At 41.8% G+C, this 17,815-nt stretch overlaps 1 protein-coding gene across 4 annotated transcripts in view; it reads right to left on the bottom strand.

The window, feature by feature from the left end:
* The window catches only part of STRBP (spermatid perinuclear RNA binding protein), a 143,944-nt gene extending 126,420 nt beyond the window's left edge, over positions 1-17,524 (bottom strand). For 3 of the 4 annotated variants that reach the window (XR_004277245.1, XM_032306363.1, XM_032306360.1), the window contains exon 1: positions 17,350-17,524. The gene's annotated coding sequence lies outside the window, so the exon portion shown is untranslated. The remainder of the gene's footprint in view (positions 1-17,349) is intronic. The other variant, XM_032306361.1, reaches the window with a different exon arrangement.
* Between the last annotated feature and the right edge of the window lie 291 nt (positions 17,525-17,815).

The raw sequence follows: 17,815 nt of genomic DNA, 5'->3' as shown, positions 1-17,815 counted from the left end.
ATTTCATTTTTTGATTCTATATTATTTAACTGTACATGTACTACTTTTGCAATTTGAAACAAAAAATTAGAAAATTAAGATCTTAAAATATATATTTATATACATATTTGTACATAATTTGCATTAACATATAATGGTTACTATTTTAAATGAATACATATGTAAATATTATCTGATATAATTTCTAATAACCCAAATATCAACAGCTATAACACATAAACAAGGGATCTTTGGCATCCTCAATAATCTCTGAAGAGTGCAGAGTACTACTGAGTTTAAAACTACAGAGTTAGGCTTGCCTAACTGAATGTACACTGATTTGGGTGTTCCTCACACTAGCTCCATTTCATTTGAGAAATGCAAAGATTTCCCAGAAAAGAACTATGACAACAACTGTACAACTTGGAGCACTATTCTCTAAGCTCTTGATGCATGTTTTGCACTTGTTTTGCAATAAGCAGTCCTCCTACAATGAGCAACTACTTAGATTTTCAGTGAAAGGATTTGGCAAAAACATCAACCATTCTCATTGATTCCCATTTCATAAAGAAAAATCACTTAGCCATATGACCTGTTTTAAGTAATCAAGAAAAACAGTACAACATAACAGACAGCGTTTATTGAGGCCATAACATATGTCAGGCACTATACACTATACTTTACTTCTATTATCTCAAATCCTTACAATCCTGCAAACAACATACAACAGAGCAGCAAACAGACTCAGATGTACTTGTCAAAGGTCACACAGTTAATAAATGGTGGAACAGGGACTCAGAACCAGGACTGTGTGACTCCAAAGTCCAGTGCTCTCTCCACTCTACCAGGTTAGCTTCATAACCCCAGATTGGAAATTAGTCCCGTCGCTTATTCTGTGTCCTTGAGCAAGTCACAATTTTCTCTCAGCCAGTTTTCTCATCTACAAGAGGGTTAGTCTAACTGATCTCCAAAGTCCCCTCCACAGCTAATATTCTTGGATTATGATTCATCACAACTTCAACCCTAAAGTTTTAGAGTAAAAGGTCCTCTGTATCCTTTTCTGAACAGATTAAGGGAAGCGATACAAATAATGGGGAAGTAATGAGCAAAATTTATAGACCAGGATATAGCTCTTCATGCTTTAATATTAATAATTATCATAAAATATACTATAAACACTAAGTGGGCAATCTGTACTCCTTTCACTCCAGGTAACCAGCGCTTCCTTCTTTGACAAAAGTTTGGGCATTCTGCCAGCAGACATCTCTGAAGGTGGTAAGAACCTGTTAGCATGCAACACAGGACACCTAACTGAAGGATTGCTATGGGAAGCAAATGCCTCATCATTAACCTCTATAGGAAGCACCATCTATTCTTTGAAGCCAATTTTACAATAATCAATGGAGATATTTGCCAAGCATTTCTGAGAAAAGAAGGGCAAACTACAGGAACTAGTGAAAACTGACACATGGCACTTCCACACACACACAAAGAAACAAAAAATCCAAGAAGAAATGTATTGATTGCAGGACAGTGTACATTAGGAGATGAGGTTTTACCCTACTTGCATACATTAATATTTGTCTAGGCTACCAAAATTTAAGACTTCTTCCTGCAACAGTTACAAACTGAACACAATTTAGTATGTGCCAGACACTGTGCTGAGCCCCTGTGAGATATCACCCTCTAATCCTATTCTACACGATTGTGAGATATTATATTCATTTTAAAAGGTGAAATGTCTTACAGATAGTAAGTGGCAGAGAAAGGATTTGAAAATAAACCTGACCAACTCGAAGGCCTGTGTTCTCTACAACATATTTTGGCTGGTTCCAGAGTGAATCAAACCTCATCTCTAGGTCAAACCAGAAAAATAATGTGTAATGTTTGAGCCAAGATACAAGGGCATTTTAAAATTTTTAAATAAAGTTTTTAAAAGCTTGAAATCCATTTATGGAAGTACCTACTATTTAGATATTAGCAAAAGTCACAAGGTCACTGCCAAAAATCTATACTTCTTTGGATAACTATCAATACACTTAAAGTCAGGACATCTCAGGTGGCTGCTGTTGCTATAGCTTACATTCCTGCTATGCTCACATTACCTAAAAAAATCTCTTTGTCTAAGTAGCCAGGAAGCTATCTTTTACTTACATTTCTTTTAGCCTAAACCTAACACAGTGAACCAAAATTACTCCAGAAGTCACATCATTCAAAACACAGTAGAAAATGGCAAGGGGGGCGGGGGCTTGACTGGCTTAGTCGGTGGAGCATGAGTCTTAATCTCGGGGTTGTGGGTTCGAGGCCCAGACTGGGTGTAGAGATTACTTAAAAATTAAAATCTTAAAAAAGGAGAAAAAAAGGAAAATGACAAGGTTTACCAGATGACTTACTAGCCACTTTAAAAGAATGACTGAAAACTGGCCTATGAAAGTCCTTTCAAACTTTATAAAAGCTAAAAGGGTTTTCTTCATTGGGGCAAAAGTATAACAACAAAATCCTTCAACACACACAATCTGAATTATTCCTCATTGAAAGTAAAGTATCTTATCTAAGATACTTTTTTTAAAAAAATATTTTATTTATTTATTTGACAGACGGCGATCACAAGTAGGCAGAGAGGCAGGCAGATAGAGAGGGGGAAGCAGGCTCCACACTGAGCACAGAACCCGATGGCGGAGCTCGATCCCAGGACCCCAAGATCATGACCTGAGCGGAAGGCAGAGGCTTAACCCACTGAGCCACCCAGGTGCCTCCTAAGATGCTTTTTAAAAGTATTTTAAAATGGGAAATCAATGGAGTTCCAATACTGTTAAGAATAATCATTAACTACTCAGCAAATCAACTTATGATTTTAAAATAATGAGCAGGGAAAGAAAGAATTTCTAAAAACAAAATCTCAGAAGCTACACACTTTCTTCTAATTGCTTAAAATGTTCATTAAAGAGTTCCAAAGGTTATTTCATATTTTGCTTCTCTCATATGGAATACAGATCACAAGGGGTCAGGAGAAGTGGCGATACTGCAACCGGCAAACTCAACCTCCTTCCCTTATACACTATCTTGCTAAAACAGTACCAGGTCCCCCATACAAGATGATCCCTTCCATTTGTCGCTTTTGCCTGTCTACTCCCAAATTTAGTAAAGAGAACACCCAACTCTTGGAACCAAATAGACATGGATTTGAATATCAGGTTCACATCTTACCAATTAAGTGATTCTGAACTTACTCAACAAGCCTCCATTTTCTTCTTTTTTAAGGTTTTATTTGAGAGAGAGAAAAAGAGAGAGCACGCACACAAGCAGGCAAAGGGGTAGAAAGAGAAGCAAGATCTCCACTGAGCTGGAGCCCAACATGAGGTTCGATCCCAGAACCCTGGGATCATGACCCGAGCTGAAGGCAGACATTTGGCCGATGGAGCCACCCAGGTGCCCCAAGCCCCAATCTTCTTATCTGAACTAGAGCAACCACTTTAAAAGGCTAGTGTGAAGATTAGTCATAACATGCATAATGTATACCTACTCTTAGTATTGTTAATCATTACATGTCTGACACTTTCTTTTTTATGTTGTCATTATAAGTGTAATGCATCCACTACTAATTAATATAAGAGGATTCACTTTAATTCTCCCTGGCAAACCAGAGACGGGGAGCAAAGCGCTAAGAGTGACCACTAGTACCAAACCTGCTACTGTCAACCTTGTCAGAGTAAAGATTTTTATTTTAATTGTTTAAAGATTTTTAATTGCTTAAAAAATCTTCAAACTGCTTAATGGGTCAAGGGGTTTCACTTTGGAGGGATGGAAACGTTTTGGAACTAGAAAGGGTCGTGGTTGCCAGACAATGTGAATGTACTAAATGCCACGGAACTGTTCAGTTTAAAATGGTTAATTTAAAAAAAAAATTAATTTTCAGAGGGAATGAGGAAAAAAGTAGCATAATTATTCCTACTGAACATCATTAGATGCCAGCAATGTGACCAGTTAAGCTGAGTTTATTTGAGGTTTTCTGGTCCACATTTCCAAAGCAGCCTGGAGGCCAAGCCTGGAGGTGGAGAAATCCACTTCACACCCCAACTATGCCACTAGTTATGTGTGTGATTCTGGCCAAGTCCCTTACCACTCAGGATATATCCTGAATTCTTCATCTGTCAAAGAACAAAGTGGGGCTAAAGGAACATAAAAGGTTTCTCAAAGATGCTATACTTTATATTCTTAGCAAACCAATTATGTGAAATAAAATTATCCAGATAAAAAAAAAAGTTTAACTACAATATATGCTAAATCTGACCAATTAAAAGCCACCACATGTCCACTGAACTTAAAATGTGTTATCCTACATAAGAAAATTTTCTCATTTCAGGGTGACTGGGTCCTACTGACTCCTATTTACTGGTAACAAAAACCAATTCTATAATGACAGTGCCCAAATCATATTCACTGACATTATGATCTAAGGACAAAGGAAAAGACTTAATTCAGATACAACTAATGAGGTAAGCTCAAGGTCACCATTATAAGCCAAGTTGGTGAACTACAAGTTTTTAACTAATAAACTCAAGGATGTCTTTTTATCCAACTTAAGTATAAAAATATAAGTATAATGCATCATTAGATAGCCTATAAATAAAATTACATACATTAATCAACATTATTTTGCAAATATGTCTTTTTTCCTATAAATGACCTTCAGATTAAAAACTCCTCCTGCTATACAGCTCTGAAAAGTTTTTAAATCTAAAGGAATCTTATTCTGTTCTTGAATATGCCTGGAAGAGAAGCTAAATCCTCTGGTATCTTCTGGTATTTTGTTAAGTGTAGGTTGTTAAAGACATGTTTTGGCAACTAACACCTTAACTACCATTAATTAGGGTGGAAGGTTGTCTTCCTCCACTGTGCTTCTAAATCCTAAGGGGAAGGAGAGGGGGTTTGGCATGAGCATTTCAAACCTGCTAACTCAACCGGATCTCAACATAGTGACGGAAGGGACTAGTTGGGAACTCTGATCTGTTGTTTTGCTTTTTAATATTTTGTTTATTTGAGAGAGCAGAGGGAGAGAGAGCACATGAGTGGGGGAAGCAGGAGAGGGAGAAGCAAGCTCCCCTGTGAGCAGGGAGCCAGATGTGGGGCTGGATCCCAGGACCCTGGGATCATGATCTGGGCCAAAAGCAGACACTCACCAACTGAGCCACCCAGGTACCCCTCATCAGTTGTTTCCAAAAGGGTGGAACAGACAGAGTTAGATATCCATAGCCCATGAAGCAGTAAAGGAAAGCTCAAAGGATGACATCTAAGTTGTAACAAACTGTTGAGAACACATGTTTTACAATCTAGAGCAACAAGTGGAGACATTGAAACAAGTGGAGACATTTACAAATCCAAAGAAAAGTCTGGAGGGCCTTACCAGAAGGTTTCCAAATCAATTATCTAGATTCAGACCTCAGTAACCGATTCAGCAATCACGTCTCTTTCTGGCAGTTAGTATCAAAATGAAAGCATAAAGCCACAGATGCACATCCTTTCTAAACATTCCTAATTTTCTTTTTATCAAAACAATCATCACCTGAATGTCACCACCACACTTGCAAATTCAGTACCAAAACTAAACTAAACTTGCCTCCTGATGCCACTGTCGGATTCCCTAACCCAGGCACCGAGGCTGCCCAATCAACCTGGCTTGAAACCTGTAGACACATCATTCAGCCCTCACATTCAGTTTCAAGGCATCCCTTCCACTTCTGTTTCCACAACTTTTATCGCTTTTTTTTCTTCAAACAATACAATACAATACAAGGTACAATAGCATCTTAATCAGTGTATGCATTTCTGCCTCTCTTTTCACATAAAGTTACCAAATTCATAAATATAGCCCTAATAATACCATCCCTCCACTGTTGCTTAAAAACCTTTCACTGAAGCCTCACTGTCAACAGAGTAAAAACGGAGTTCCTCACCTTTGCATTCCAGGCCTTCCATCATCAGTGGCTCTAACATTCTTACCATTTCCTTTGATATTCTCTAACCTTTAACTACTGAACCACTTATTCTTTCTCAAAGAAATCTTGAGCATTCTTATTTTGCTAATGCAATTTCCTCCATATGCAATTCTCTTCCCCATTTTCTCATTACCTAATCCTACTCATTTTCCATGGCTCAGTACAGATGTACATATCACATTCTCTCTGAAGTCGCTCTCTTATCCCTCTTAGCTAGAAATAATATCTTGCTCTTCTGAACTCTTAAGGTCTTACCTTAAAAAAAAAAAGACACACACACACATACATACATACTCACATATAGACATGTACATACACACACATGCGCATGCACACACACACACACACATCATCTATCTCAATAGAATGTAAGCTCTTGAAGGTCAGGGTCTATGTATACTTTATTCTTGTATCCCCCCCATCCAACTAGCACACTGCCTAATATTCAAAATTATGATGAATTAATAAAACCAACAGCAGTCTTTGAAAGAATACTCATTAAGAAGAAAAACACATCATAAAGACCTCAAGGTAGAGTATGCCATAGAAAAAACTGAAATTCCAACTATAGCATCTTTACCAAGAAACAGACTATAATTAATAAAAAAATATTCATTCAACAAATAGTCAACAACCTTAGTCCCAGGTACTGTTCTAGGTGCTTAGAATCTGCACAATACAAAACCAGTATTAATCCTTACCTTTATGGAGCTTATACTCTAGTAAAGGTAAAAGGGCAATACACAAAATAAGCAAAATATAAGTTAAATGGTTTAAATGGTAATGAGAAAAGGAAGGTGGAAAAGGCTGGGAAGGGCCAGAAATGGAGGAGCTGCCATTTTAACAGGGTAGAAAGGGAAGGCCTCACCAGAAAAGACCTAAAAAGGATGGAGCAATCATATATCTGAGTAACAGCATTCTACGCAGGGCAAACAGCAAGTGCAAAGGACCTAAGACAGAAATACATGCCTGTCACATTAAAAAAAAATAGCAAGGAGGACACTTTTCTGTGTCCAAAAAGTAGGAGGAGATTAAATCAGAGAAGAAAGAAAAGGGTATCTGATCACAAAAGACCTTGACAGGACGTAGCTTTTTATTCTGAGCAAGACAGTATTCTGACCAGAAAGAGACAAAATCTGACTTACCTTTTTAAAAGGATCATTCTTGCTATGGGATTGAGAACAGAATATGAAGGGGCAAAGAGCAAAAAAGGGCTACTGCAATAATTCAAAAGAACTGATGTAAACTTAAATCAGTAGAAATGATGAAAAATGGTCAGAGTCTGGATGTATTTTGAAGGCAGAATTGGCAAGATTTCCTGATGGTAGAGTATGAGAGAGAGTCAAAGACAACTCTTTTGGCCTGAGCAACTAAAAAGATGGAGGAAGTTGCTATTAACTAAAACATGGAGGGGTACCTGGGTGGCTCAGTGGGTTAAGCCTCTGCCTTCAGCTCAGGTCATGATCTCAGGGTCCTGGGGAGCCTGCTTCCCCCTCCCTCTCAGCCTGCCTCTCTGCCTACTTGTGATCTGTCAAATAAATAAAATCTTTTTTAAAAAGAGAAAAACAAAACAAAACAAAAAAACCCATGGAATACCACAAGAGGGGCAGATGAAAGAGGGGGCAGGGTAACGATCAGGAGTCTGGTTTGGGGCAAGTTTAGTTTGAGATGCCAATAAAATATGTAAGTGGAGATGTCAATCAATATAGGCAGTAGGACAAACAAGTCTGGAGTTTCAGAGATACACAGTAATAAAGCCAGGAGACTGGATGAGATCACTGGGGGAATGAGAACGAAGAGCAGAGATCCCAGGTGGTCCAATATTAAAAGGTATAGTTATGAAGAAGAACCAACAAAAGAGAAGCCAAGGAGACAGGAGGAAACCAACAGAATATGGTATCCCAGAAACCAGAGCATAAAGTATTTCAAGGAAGGAGACATCCACTGCACCAAATGCTGCTAACAGGTTAAGAATTAAAATTGGTGGTTTCAACAAGAGCAGTTTCAGTAATTAAGTTGAAAGTCTCTTATTGTAGGTTCAGGAGAGAACAGGAGAACTGAAAATGAGTAGAAACAACTTTTCCAAGAAGTTGAGGAACTGGGTTGCATCTAGAAGAAATAGCGTGGTCAAGAAAGCATTGTTTAAAAAAAAGAATACATGAAATAACAGCATGTGTGTGCTGACTAGAATGAGCCACTAGACAGGAGAATAATGATTTTGCAGAAGAGAGGGGGAGAACAGACACGATTTCAACTGTGACAGAATTTCACTAAAAGAGTCAAACAGCCCAATGAAGAGAAATTTCACTAGCTTAGTGGACAGTCATTTCAGGGCACTGTTATTCTTTGTGATACTAAAGAAGGAAGGAGGGCGGCCCATAATCCTAATTCACATGCCATAGGAAGCTCAGGAGAGAAGCTGGGCTATTTACTGAGAACATTCATGTTAGGCCTTTTGTATGTTATTTCATTTAAGCTCAAAATAACTTCATGAGGTATTATCTTTATGCTACAGATAAGGAACCAGAAGCTCAGAGAGAGCAAGTAATTTGATTAACACACAAAGCTAGTGAGTGGTAGAGCTATATTTCAAATCCAGCTCCTCCTGAGCATTAGATAAGGAATTATAGTTAATTTAGACAGTTAAAAATTTTGTGGTTATATCTTTTTTTAGGTTCCCACCTGTTAGAAATACTGAAGTATTTATGGATGAAAGTATATGATGCCTAAGATTTACTGTAAATATTTCAACAAAAATAACAAAGTAATTCTGAGTGAGGGGTAGATGAAACAAAAGCAGCAAAATGCTGGTAACTGCTGAAGCTAGTTGACGGGTACGTGAAAGTTCATTGTACTGTTCTCTTTCATGTACATTTGAACATGCCATGATAAAAAAAATTAAAATTCAGGTCCTTCTGAGTCAAATTTTTCTCATTACTTCAAAGTATGCCCTTAATTTCTCTTCAATCCTCCCTTCAAAAAAAAAACTGTTCCATGTTTCACAGCTTACAAACAGCTTTCTTTTCTTCTTTAATCCTCACCATAACTGTAATTTAGGGGTTTTATTCCAATTTTATACATAAGGAGAGAGATCTACGAGTAGGAAATAACAGGATCAGACGTCAAAGACAAGTCTTCTGGTGCCAACAAGATTGTACTACCCAGTACAGCAGTCTGGGTTGCACACAGGATCATCTCTGGGAATAACCTAAAAGGAGAGTACACCCAAGGGCTAGCCCTCTTCTTCAGGTTCATTACTACTGCATAATCCTGGGCCCCAAATCTCCTATGAAGGCCATGCATTACTGCAGGCAGTCTTTGAAAAGCCTTGCACTCAAAGCTTGACTAAAAGAAGCAGATTTCAAATTTGCCCAGACATCAACCTTCCTGCCCAAATTTGGGAACCAAAAGGAACCTCTTTAGGGGTGTTCTGAAAGTCTGCCTATCTCTGCTCTAGAGTCAACTCCGTGCCTCCATTTCTCTAAATGTAATGCTCTCCTGTTCACCTACATTATACTCCCAGAGGGATCAAAGTCCAGGTATGCAAACCATGGGCTCTAGAAATAAAGACTACTACTAAACAATAATACTGACCAAAAGCCAGTTTTGAAGATTTTATTTTTAAGTAATCTCTACACCCAACATGGGGCTGGAACTTAACAACCCTAATGTCAAGAGTCACCTGCTCTAGCCACTAAGCCAGCCAGGTGCCCCTCAAAAGCCAATTTTGTATAACTCCACAACATTTACCACAAAGCTGGCATTTCAAAGAGCATCAGTTAATATTTATCTTTAAGATACCATCTTTTTAAAAATCTCATCACTAATATGTTTGATATCTGTCCTTCCATACTAACCTTGACATTAAAAGCTTACGTACAGGGGCACCTCGGTGGTTCAGTTGGTTAAGCGACTGCCTTTGGCTCAGGTCATGGTCCAGGAGTCCCAGGATTGTGTCCTGCATTGGGCTCCCTCCTCAGCAGGGAGTCTGCTTCTCCCTCTGACCCTCTCCCCCTCATGTTCTCTGTCTCTCTCTCTCTCAGTAAATAAATAAAATCGTTTAAAAAAAAAAAAAAAGCTTATTTACAGCTTACTTCAAAAACAACTGAAAGTATGCATACCAAAGGCTCCAAACATTATTCCCTCCAGCCGCTAACCTACATTATCAAGATTGCAACACCTTTCCCCTCTAGTTCACTAACTTTGCTAACTAAAACTGAATTGTCCAGAGTTAAGACAAGAGCTACCCAATACCCTATACTTCATTAGGTAAAAACATAGGTTGTCTAAGTTGTACAAAAGCCTATGATTAGATGCAATATTTAACGAGTTTTAGATTTACTTGGAATTATAACTACCATAAGAATAAACTGCCTCTATCTTTTTTTTTTTTTTTTTTAAAGATTTTATTTATTTATTTGACAGAGAGAAATCACAAGCAGGCAGAGAGGCAGGCAGAGAGAGAGGAGGAAGCAGGCTCCCTGCTGAGCAGAGAGCCCGATGCGGGCCTCGATCCCAGGACCCTGAGATCATGACCTGAGCCGAAGGCAGCGGCTTAACCCACTGAGCCACCCAGGCGCCCAAACTGCCTCTATCTTAACTGTTAGAAACAAACCACCTCTTTACCAGGTCACTACCTAGGTAACCAAAATTATAGACTCCATTTATACATTAAGGGCCAATCTATCAAGGGAAGGATCTATTCTTTACTCAAAACAGTGTTATAGAGCCCTACTAAGAAATCTTGGGTCTCGAGGCACCTGGGTGGCTCAGTGGGTTAAGGCCTCTGGCTTGGGCTCAGGTCATGATCCCAGCGTCCTGGGATCAAGCCCCGCATCAGGCTCTCTGCTCACCCGGAGGCCTAATTCCCTTCCTCTCTCTCTGCTTGCCTCTCTACCTACTTGTGATCTCTGTCTGTCAAATAAATAAATAAATACATAAAATCTTTAAAAAAAAAAAAAGAAAAAGAAAAAGAAATCTTAGGTCCAGCACAAAATGTGCCTTTGAGCCTAAGTCGATGCATGTTTGCTGAATTAAACTAGTAGAATAGGTAAGTGTAATTTAAAAAAAAAAAAAAAAAAATCTAAACAGAGTCTTTAAGGACAATTACTATTTGCTTTATGTCAAGTATGAATATGGTTAAATTCATACTTGATTTATGTCTATAGTATTAACATGGTTAAATTCAATTTATAAACAAATTGCTGATCTGCCTAATAGGATATTGTGAAAAGTGCTGGTACCTGGAAAACTGCAAAGAACAGGAAATTCTGCAGGTGCAGTAAGAAACTACATCTTATCCATGACCCAGAAACGCCTCTGAATTTATTACACAACCTGCTGCAGAACTCACTCTTCAAATGGAAATGAACCATGAAGTCACACAATGCAAGGCTGTGATTTTATTGATATAATCAACTATACCCTTTCGAGTTGTGCTAAAGTTAACTCAAGAAAGCAGATGTTCGACACAGTGTTAGTTATCTCAGAAGAGAATTTTAATATAAAATAACTGAAATTTAGGATGGCATTCATTCACTCAGCAACACATATATATGGAATGTCTTTTGTGAGACAGATACCCATACTTCTCAAAAAGGATGTACTTCAAGGACCCTTAAAACAAGAAATACATTAAATTAGGCATGAAAGTGACAAATCAGGTCATGTGGTTACTTCACTATTGAGTGCAAGACCTAAAAGTTACAGACTTGCAGATCTTTCAGGCTTAAACCATTTAAATATTTATATTACCACTAATCTGGCCACATCACTTTATTCTTTTCTGTTTCAACTGACATATAAATTTAACTTACATTTCTCAATAAGGGTTTCTAAAATTAGACTGGATGAAGCCTCTCATAATTACCTGTCAGAAACAGTTTTTCTACAGCTGAACAAATTTTTTAAAACAACCAATTTTCCAATAAAATCTATATAAAACAAATGAAAACACAAAGAGCAATAAGATGGGTAACGGAGGTCCAAACATGTTATACAAGAGAATATAAACTATTAAGAATAGATCAGAACCTGGTCAGCTAAACTGGTAGAGCAAGTGGCTCTTGATCTCAGGGCTGTGGGTTCGAGCCCCACAATGGGTATGGAGATTACTTAAAAATCAAATCTTTAGGGGTGCCTAGGTGGCTCAGTGGGTAAGGCCTCTGCCTTCGGCTCTGGTCATGATCTCAGGATCCCGGGATCAAGCCCCACATCGGGATCTCTGCTCAGCGGGGAGCCTGCTTCCCCGCCCCTCTGCCTGCCTCTCTGCTTGTGGTATCTCTCTCTGTCAAATAAATAAATAAAATCTTAAAAAAAAAATCTCTAAAGGGGCACCTGAGTGGCTCAGTCAGTTGGCCATCCAACTCTTTCAGCTAAGGTCATGATCTCAGGGTCTTGAGATCAACATGTCGGGTTTCCCACTCAGTGGGGAGTCTTCTGTTTGACATTCTCTCTCCCTTTCTTTCTGCCCCACCCCTCCACTTGCTAGGTTTCTCTCCCCTGCCAAAATAAATCAATCAATCTTTAAAATAAAATAAAATCTTAAAAAAAAAAATCAGCTAGCACAAAAGACTACTATCAGGGCTGGGTATTACCAAGCTCAAGCAAATTAATGCCCAAAAAGCAACTGACTATTTACATTTTTGCAATATCAATCATAACCAGCATACAGAGGCTTTCTACAACTAATAAACATTTTAAAAGCATTTCAACATCATTCTTCCTCAAATAGAGCATAACCTGTCAACAGGCTTGGAAATGTCAACAGGATGGGTATGAGAACTAAAATTTTAAAAAGGAAAAAATACTCAATAATCTAAAGGAGGAGGTTTAATGCCACTAGAAGAAGGATAGCTCTATTCTTCTGTTCAAGTCACTTAGAATTAGTTGACTTTCTGAAAAATACACAGGAAAATGTATTGTATTTATTATTCCTGATTTAGGAAGTGAATTCACTGAATGAGAGAAGTACTCATCTCGGGAAATTCATGCTTATAAGTAATCTCAGGCTACAGCCACAATGCAGAATGTTTCTCACAATCTTCTGCTCATACTCAAGAATTCAAATCAGCACCAACACTCAACTACAGAAATGAGTCAGAAAAGATAAGCAGACAGTAGAGCAAAGAATGAAGAAACTTCAATTTGCAGACACCTCTGACATTCAGAGAAGTTTCATCTCTATCCAAGTTTCCCACTATAAATTAACTCACCTAATGCCAAATTCCGAAGCACCAATTATTATTTGACCGAGACACAGAGAAAAAAGGAGCTATCTCCATATTTACATAGTTCTAATCTTCCTGAAAGACTTATACTTCTTTTATATAAACCATCTCAATTCTCATGGGAAGTAGACAGAGTCAGGTTTCTTGGAGGAGAAACAAGCACAAAGGGATTAAGTATCTTGTCCAGCAAGTCACCAGTGAAAATAAAACCAGACCCAATTATTTAGTCTACAAAGTCTAAATAACCTGCTTTCCTTGGTTCATAAACTTAGGACAATATTTTCAAGTGCCTACCAACTATCCCAAACCATAGAATTTCACGGAACAATACATATAACCAGAACACTCCCAGAATTGAGTTTTCTGAGCAAGAAAATACTGCTTGCCCCAAATCAATAAAATGAACTAACACAATGGATTTTAAAAATTCAAGGAGGAAACAATAGCCATATCGGAGAGAATTTTCAAAGGTTACTCTATTCATTTTATACGATACTGCTCAAATTCTCTGCCAGGGAGCCAAAGGGGCCAAACATGCCCTTATAATCATATCCTACACATATATCAAATCTCAAAATACTGCAAAGAATTTCAATGAAAGGCATAGTGTGCTTTAAAAACCTTTCCCTCCAAAAATAAAATCTTATAGCAATGCCTTCAGAACATTATTTTGTTGCCTTCATGATGCACTTTAAATTTGATTTTAAAAATCAGCTTCCAGTTTACTTTTTAAATATTTATATTTACAGATTCAGATTATTTAAAATGTGTTGTTCTGGGGCGCCTGGGTGGCTCAGTGGGTTAGAGCCTCTGCCTTTGGCTCAAGTCATGATCCCGGGGTCCTGGGATCAAGCCCCACATCAAGCTCTCTGCTCGGCAGGGAGCCTGCTTCCTCCTCTCTCTCCGCCTGCTGCTCTGTGACCTCCGTCTGTCAAATAAATAAATAAAATCTTTAAAAATAAATAAATAAAATGTGTTGTTCTGCTCAGCCTTCATTATGTTTAGGCAAGATTCTCACTTCCACTCAAACTTATTATTTGAAGCTACAACGGCCACATTAAGATACTTCCTAAACTGACAAAAGGAGAAAACAAATCAAACCAGAAAGCTTCCCAAAGTATCAAAGCATACCTTTTATTTGAAACCACACAGGTACTACATAACACACTACATGGAAGCCCACAAAGAGATAAATGAAGCTATTTCTGCAACATGAAATAATTTTTTTGCAAAATCTGACAAGACTGAATTTTTGACTGTCAAAAGGGAAATCGTTTCCCAAGATTGTAGAAAACCCTGCTTACTACGGCAGTCTCAAAGCAGTTTCCTTAATCCTTCCAAATCCCAAAGAATCTAACACAAGCCACAGAACACTGAATGAGAACCGCACTGAAATATATGTGCTCAAACCCCTGAAGGTTATTTCCTATGTGTCTGGCAAGCTGGTTGGTCGTTATGTTCTCACAACCCCAAAAGTCTTCCTCAATAAAGTTAACGCTACACTCCCTAACTCAAATCAAAATACCAGAAAATCCAAAAGCCTCCAACCAAATTATTACTTCAACTATTTGGGAGAAAAAGCCAACAACCCAGGATCAGTTACTTTTACCCTGAAAGAGAGTTAAAGAATCGCAGATCTCCATTCCTGCCACTTTTAGGAGCTGGATGTACATTACCTCTGTCTGCCTCTAGCATGGGACTCAGATATTACATCAAAGCCTGAAAACTGCCCCATTACCCAGAAAGCATCAGGGTAGCTGAGACACTGCACCAAGGTATTCCTTCCTCTCTGATACACAGCCCTCGAATGGCACGGACACTGGGCCCAGCTCTCTTGCAGTATCTTCAAAAAGGCATCTGCCCTGCACCTGCTGCAATCCTATTTCTATTCACTTGTAGTGCACTCCACACAACCCTGTAATGCTCTTCTATCTGCACACTTGTCAGCGCAATGCAATAGGACAATATTCTACCACATACCTCCTCCAACTTGGGAGTGTGTACTACTCAGCTCTACCCTGTCCCTTCCCCATTCATAGGGTTCTGGAACTAAAATCTAGCTTCTTGATTTTTCTGATCCTAGAGGCATGAACTTTCAAATATATACAGGGTTTAATGTCCTCCGTTTTTCATTAGCATCATTCCAGGATCCACATACACAGGCCATACACACTCTTCAGTTCTTCTACGTCCAGAATATAATCCCCTCTTCAGTTTGGTTTTGGCTTTTGTTTTTTCAACTTCTGCACTCTGCCTTTTATTTCCAGCAACCTAAAACTTTTGAACCCTTAATCTCTCGGGACTCAAAGTTTTCCAATCTCACCCCACTCTTCAGCACCCTGCTCCTTCCATTCTCTTTTAAGCAACCTGTTTTCCTAACTCTCTCCAGCCTGAATAGTCATTTCCTGCCGCTAAACCTGGACAACCTGCTTCCGCCACCATCACCCCAATCCAATACACAACCTATCCCTTTCTAGTCACAGACACATTCACACACCTCCCTACCTTGCCCTTCTCTTACCCCGTTATATACTGTGCATTATTCTATGTCCGCTACCCAAAAATATCCTGTTTTCCCCCATTCTTCCCTCTCTTCCTTGCCTATCCCCCACCAGACAAAATCTAGCACCCCAAGCTATGTTTCCATCCCTCTACATACTGTATGTACCCCAGACCTGACCTGCATCCCTCCCCTTCCAAACCATCCCTTACTACCTCCCTCTACTGATTTCCCTTCACACACGTACCACCCCCACTTCTTCTCCCTAACTCCCCTCCACACTTCCTGCCCCCAAAACATTTCCTTCCATCTGTTTTCATACCTCAGCTGCCACTCCAAGAATATTTTCCTCACCCCTTACACCTCTGGCCCTCTACCTCACACATACTCCACTCCACCCGTCCCCCGCAATGTCTCCCCAACCCCAAAGTTTCCTCATTTCACTCAGGTCTGCTATCCGCTAAATACACTGCACACCTCCTGTCCATCGCCACCACCCTACTCCACTGTCCTCACTTCTCTCCAGCTCTGGCCCTGCTCCAATCACCTTCCTCCTCCCCTCCCCCCCCCCATACAGTTCTCCCCTGAGCACCACTCGCCAGTGAGACACCTGTCTTCTCCCCCGCCCCACATGTCCGCCCTTTGCGTGTCCCACCTATCCAGTCTCAACACTATTCCTGCTTCCTTCTTGTCTTCCCTACACACCTCCTGGCCAGACGCAAACCTCACATCCTTCACCGGTCTCCTGAAACCTCTGGGCCTACCCTCACACACACCTCCTCCCTGCAAGCCTCCATTTCCCTCACCATCACTCCAGAGACCCCTAGACACCTCCGTCCCTCTCTCCCCATCACACTTCCCCCTACCTGCACACCTGCCTCCACATTTCCCTTCCCATTTGTCCCGTGGCCTTCCATAAATCTGCCCCCACGCCTTGCCCCTCACACGCAGCCCCGACCGGGACATCCGCTTCTTCCACTCCTCCCTCGAGTCCCTAATTTCCTCCCTCCATTCCCATCACGCTAGCCTCTACCCTCCCCAAAGCCTCCCTCACACCTTCCTGAACCCCCAAAGGCTGCCCCCACCCGCCTGAATGCCCTCCCCATCCCTCTCGCACTCCCCCTGGCCCCAATGGGCGCCCGAACCTGCTCGAAGGCCCTCCCGCTCCGTTGGGCCGGATCCCTCCACCCTTCATTCTCCCCCAAGTCTACCCACACCCTCCGCCAGCCCCCCCCAAGCCTCGCTCACAGCCCCTGCCCCCAATGTCCTCCACCACCTGCCCAGAGCCCCTCGCCCTCCATCCTACCGAGACCCCCGACGCCGGGTCCCCCCCAACATTGCCCACGCCCTCCCCTCACTCGGGGCCGGGACCCCGTCCCCCACGAAGGTGAGGAAGGCTGCCCGCTGCCCTTGCCCGAAACGGCCGGGACACCGCAGCGGCGGCCACAATGCCAGAGCCACGGGGGCCGGGATTGCTCCCTGCTCTCCGCCCGGGCCGCCGCGGCCGGCGCCGCCGCTGCTAAGGACGCACAACAAACAATGCGGGGCCCGGGCCGGCTCCGCCAACCGCCTCAACCGCCGCCTAAACCGCCGCCCGCCCGGGACGGCCCGCCGCGCAGGCGCCTACCCCACCGCCGCAGCCTACCCGCGCCGCCGCGCTCTGCCCGCGCCCGGTCCCCGCTCCCGCTCCGCCGCCGCCGCCACCTCGTCCGTCCGCGTCTCCGGCTCCTCAGCCCAGCGGCGGCGGCTGCGGCGGCTGCTGCCCTGGTGGCGCTCGCGGCTCCGGTCTCCGCTTCGGCGGCGGCGGCGGCGGCGAGCACGTGACGCCGCCCAGCGCGCCCATTGGCTGATCCGGGGGGCGGGCCCGCGGCTGCTGGGGAACGGAAAGCCCGCCCCCTCGCTCGCCGCGCTCCCCTTCCACGCGCACTCTGCCGTACCTGAGAGCGCCGGCCAGCGCCCGCCGGCGCCGTGCCGCGCCGCCGCCTGCGCCAACTGCGCACCTGGGAGCGCGCAGGGACCACACGCTGGTGGAGGCCGCATGCACCTGCGAGCGGACGCTTACGTAAGCTGCGTCCCCGCCTTTCTCCAGGCGCCAGGCCCCCGCCCGCTGC

This window comes from Mustela erminea, chromosome 12 (genome assembly GCF_009829155.1).
Source record: "Mustela erminea isolate mMusErm1 chromosome 12, mMusErm1.Pri, whole genome shotgun sequence".
Taxonomy (NCBI): domain Eukaryota; kingdom Metazoa; phylum Chordata; class Mammalia; order Carnivora; family Mustelidae; genus Mustela; species Mustela erminea.
The sequence above is the reverse complement of the archived record's forward strand: the minus strand, read 5'-3'. Positions and strand labels throughout refer to the sequence as shown.